Genomic DNA, 5,530 nt, shown 5'->3' with positions numbered 1-5,530 from the left:
TTTACAGTCATATATAGTCATCCCTGCCCTTGTAACTTACTTTTTTTTTAATTTTCGTCCATTATGCAGCAATCTCTGAAAGAAAATGCAGTGTATCGTATCAGACTGTTGGGAATCTGGAGGGTGGTAATGGCAGACAGGTCACGTGATCAAAAATGATGACCATCTATTTCAAATTTTCGGTAATGCAATCGCCAATATATGTCACCTTTATGGTGCGGTATTAACTATACATTTACATTAAACACGTAGTATTAAGCAGTCTGTTGAAGCGTGTGTTTTCCCTTCCAGTATGACCCTTACCTTCTAGTGCCATGTCACTATATCAGTGTCTGATATTAAAGGCTTTAGTTTAAACTAATGTTTTTAGTTGCACTACGGCGAAAGCTTATAGCTTTAAAAACTAACACTAGTGTCCGTTTTTGATAGGCCATAAGAAAATACCTCTGGTCAGTTTCGAACCGATGACCTCTTTGGTGAAAGGTGGACACCGATACCGCTTGACCCCACTATGTTTTACTGTTATGTTATATACAGAGCTCGTGGCTTGATTCTGTCACATCCTTTCAATGCAAATATAAGAAATGCATAAAATGGAAAACACCAGATAGGTAAATTTAAATCTTTGATGTTGCAGACGACAAAGTAGCATACACACCAACACGTTCGAACTCACAAAATTACAACAAACAAAAACTTAAGACTTCCATCTAGGAAGGGTCATAATGCTGAAGAAAAAACATTTAAACTATAAACTGCTATCATAACTCAATAAAGAATACGGGTAAATCAATATAACCTTAGTCTAAAATATATACACTAAAATGAGATATTGATGATCATGAGGTCAACTCTCATGAAGTATAAACATGTCTACATTGCGTTCCTTGTGAAACTTAACACTTTACACGTGGCACGAAGCCGGCCGAGATTTGGTTGTGAAATATGGAAATATCTACGTACAGTTGTAAATCATCATGTCGACTCGCGAGAATTTTGTCTAAAGGTATTTTGGGGCGAGAAAAAGTTCTTGAAGATATATAGCACGATTTATTCTGATTGAAGTTAAGAGTGAACTCTTTATTTTCTCCAAATGTTTGACTTTGGGCCAAAAATTCCATAGTGTTGTATAAAGTAAAATATAACAGTGCTGTATATCACACGTAATAATTGATTCGAACTGAACACAATACATAGTTGACTTCAACAGCTAATACATTAGGGTTTTAGGATGCACCCGGTTATGTTTTGTAGCACCCTTCTTCACTCATGGAGATCAGCAAGTCGTCCTGGATGCATGTTCTATGGCTGGAACATTTATGTTTTTCTTACCGAGGCTCGGCTTTAAAGTCCCAGGTAGTGATGGTTACCATTGCGAATTCTTTCAAATCCTTTCCAAGTTTCTAGAAACTTTCTTAACACGATATTGGTCGATTTGAGGCTATGATTGCAACAAAATGAAAACGCAAACATATTTTACGACAAAGTTATTGAAATACAAAGTATATGTTTATCTTTGATATCATAAACCTAGTGATGATTATTTGTTTGGAAACAGCATAAGTTACGAAGACCGGGTCTCTGAGTTCCTGTTGTAAATTGAATGGCAATATCCAAACCCTGTCCCAATAAACTATCAACATAGTAAAAACAGATCAACAAATTATATGTATATAGAATATAAAAAATAGTGATTTTAAAAGCATGTACACATTCAACGTCATTCGTTTATATTATTCACTTGCTATATATTTGTTTAAATTGTTTTTACTTTTTACAAGAGCACTTGAGTGCGTATGGCCACAAAGCATTGGTAACATTATAAATGTAAAGGTTTAATCACCTTAACATTAACCTACAACCCCATTTAGTTTCGTGTTTCGTCTCGGCATTTTACTGATAAATCAATCATCATAACATCAAAAAGGTTATTTTGTTTGCTAATTGAACAGTTTTAAAAGGAATTGAGAAATTCTATGTATTTTTGAATGCATCTCGTTTATACGTTTAAGTGTTGGAAATGATTGATTCAAGCTAAATAAATCATTTTTCATATCCATGACATGAAGTCTCCTAGAACTTCGACTGCATTCCAAGAGTGTGTTCCCTTCAGCTCATTTTCTTTATCACCAAATTACATTTGAACGAGATTTTCACGAATTTAAAACAACCGCTATCGGATACCAACACAGATGTTTTTCTCCTTTGTTGCATAAATGGAGAAACCGACAGTTGTTAGATCGCTATTCGAAGCACTATAACTCTATTCGCGAGTTTCACTAAGTGTTAATGCATGTCCTGCTTCGACGTGTTTTGAGAAAAAAACTCATCGAATTGGCAAAACAATCTTCCCCAATAACTTTGTTCCATAAAGGATGTATGCTTTCATTAAAAGGACATCGTGCATTTACCCCGTATGTATATTTACTTATTCTCTCGGTAGTGTATTTTGGGCTAACACCAAATTTAACCGCCACTTTCAAAATGAATAGTCCTCCTTTATCCGGAACCATGACTTTCAACGATGAAACACTGCTCCGAATGCTGTGCTGAAGTACTGGTGATTCTGAAAATCCACCGACTATTACAATAGCTTTTTTTTTATTTTTTCAGCATATTTTCTCGGCAAATCGGCAACATGATCAGTTGTAGTAGATACTGAGATTTGCGGACATTTTAGTGTATCTCCTACACTGCCCTGAACGAGAGGAAGTGTTATCAAGAGCTTTGAGGATAAAAATAACTATTATATGAACATATTTAATGGGTTTGTTTGTAAAGTTATGCAGTATAAAATTTCAAAATGTATTTTTTCACGTGATGTCTACCTGTTATTGTAAGTTAGTCCAGAAATGCATCATCCACCTTCGTTCCTCCCCATGCTCCGCCACTTGCGTTGTACAGCGCCTTATCTCGTCCATGACCTACCATCTCGTAATGCCCCGCAACTTGCGTTGTATAGCGCCTTAACTCGTCCTTGACCTACCATCTCGTAAGCGGTGACATCAATTGCGCCGCCTACAATAGGTTATAGCCTAAGCTAAGCGGTAAATTTTGCATCCACATGAGGCCAGTAGATAAACTCGTGAAGTAGTTTGCTCAAACTTCACACGTAATGAATACCTTCAGCGTCTAACACGCGGTATTTCTTCCATTTGGTGAACATTGGCAAGCACATCTGGTTCCTCTGTATCTTGGAATTAAGAAAACGTCCGTAAAAGTTGTTTATGTTTTTTTTTTTTTTTTTTTTACTTTTTAAAAATACCATTTTGGAAAATTATGTGCATACCGAGGCCTAAATTGCTTACGTGCAGACAAGCCAGTGAATGAAGATCATGACTAAAAAATCATCTGTTAAATGTAAGACACATTTTACTTTTCTTCTCCCTCCATAATTATATATATATCGATGCATGTTCTCATCTTTTCAAAGACAACCAAATAAAATATATTTAAAGTGACACTCTTATTCAAAATCAATACATACACATGTAAACAAACATAAATTTGAGTGATACACCTTCAACTACTTACTAAATAATACATTTATGGAAAATATTAATTACTATTAACAATATTATAACCGTGTATTTAAAAGGTGAAAACGCAAAATATATGAAATTATTGATGAATGCTCAAATTTTAACTGCGATCTTCCATGGTCTGATAAGGTAGTAATACATATACATTTCTTTTAAATTAACCTCGGTTTCCTTCATAAGCATCATTGTTTTCGATATTTGTTCATCCTTTTTGGTATATTAAAACAATTGTATGGAATGTGTTAAATCTTAATTGGGAGTAATAGTGCATCTTTAACTGCTTTCTACGGAAGATGATGAGCTTTATTACTTTGCGTCTATGTGTATGTGATACGATACAAATGAATGCATATAGGAATAGAAAATATAGTACTTGATTCCACAAGTGACTTTTTGTTAGAAATTGCAGTAATACACATTCAAAAATATATGTAATGTGTGTATGTTTGTGTGTGTTAAAATTCATGACTCTCCGATACCCATGTTGGGTATTTTATTCTAAATTTAAACATGTATCTGCCGCCATGTCATTGATGTTCATTGTATATACCTCAATTGCCATATATTATGGTATGAGAGAATAAACGTTGTTTGACTTTGATTTGACTTTGACTATTAGCTATTTGCTTGCGATCCAAGTCTTATATATTTAACAGAAGATGGTGGTTTAAATGTTGCTTGTTCCATTTCCTTGAAGGTGTATCTAGTTTTAAATCCTTGCTGTGTGGTCATCTCATTTGCTGATTTATTTTCTGAAAACTTTGTAGGGTCACTGTCACACTCATGTTGACAATGTTTGACATACAGAAGAAAAGGACGGTGTTTTGGATCTTTCATAGTGCAAAGATGAAAATGGTCATTGAGATATATATTGTACATTTCATAGTTTTTGCAAAATGTGTGTACAAATGCTCTGATTATATAAAACATAATTGTAATTACGGATAGCAAATCGCTTTTCAGTATAAACTATGATTGCAACCAAACCAAACAGAGTTTTCATATCAAAAGGATGTTCAGAAAATCATTTAAAATTCAAAGAGTTAAAGTAGTTAGATATGAGACACCGTTAAATATGTCATTGTTATATTTTGCTATCGCAAACTCTGTAATTATGATATTGTGCTTATATCATTACTCTTTTGTGCTTATATCATTACTCTTTTGTGCTTCTATCATTACTCTTTTGTGCTTCTATCATTACCCTTTTGTGCTTCTATCATTACTCTTTTTGTTCCTATACAAACAGTTACTTAAATTTCTTTAAAATGGTTAACTGAACAAAACAAAAAGAAACATACTGTACCAAAACTGTAAAATGCCGATTAAAAATATGTTTTCTCTATGTAAGCCGATTTTAACCAATTTCCTGAAAAATTGAATAGTATATGTCGACTCGTAAGATATACTACATATCTCCATTCTACAAGCTCCACTCAAACGACGTTTCAGCTGAGTTGTCCAAAAATAAACGTTTTTCAACCTAAACTTAACAAACATTAACGATGTCATCTTTTTTACAGTGAGTACGTAATGTAGCAACGACGTCAATTTGTTAATGGTTCATTGAGCATGAAACTAAACCGGTTCAATAGGATAAGCCCATTTGATGTTTTTAATCGTTTGAAATAATATATAATACATTTGCCTTGGCCCTTACGGTGCTATCTCGGACATTGATCACATTGCTTAATGGACTTCATACAAACAATTGTCATCGTCCTGTGGTCTTGGTTCTTTGCTGATATATTCAACTCCAAATAATGTTGAAAAGAATTCGGTGATTTTGTAATTAATTAATGGCTACGACCTTTCCGTATGTCATTTGAACAGAAATAACATGTTCAATTAAGATAACGTTACAAAGATCAACGCAAACTGGTACAATAATGTATTTTCTTTTAATTGTCACTTCGTTTGATTTAAACCAAATTGTGATAACATTTGGATTAAACGTTTCTGAGTAATGGATTTAAGTGGTAAACACT

Source organism: Mya arenaria, chromosome 1 (genome assembly GCF_026914265.1).
Source record: "Mya arenaria isolate MELC-2E11 chromosome 1, ASM2691426v1".
In the NCBI taxonomy this organism is placed as follows: Eukaryota; Metazoa; Mollusca; class Bivalvia; order Myida; family Myidae; genus Mya; species Mya arenaria.
This window is presented reverse-complemented; position numbering follows the sequence as displayed.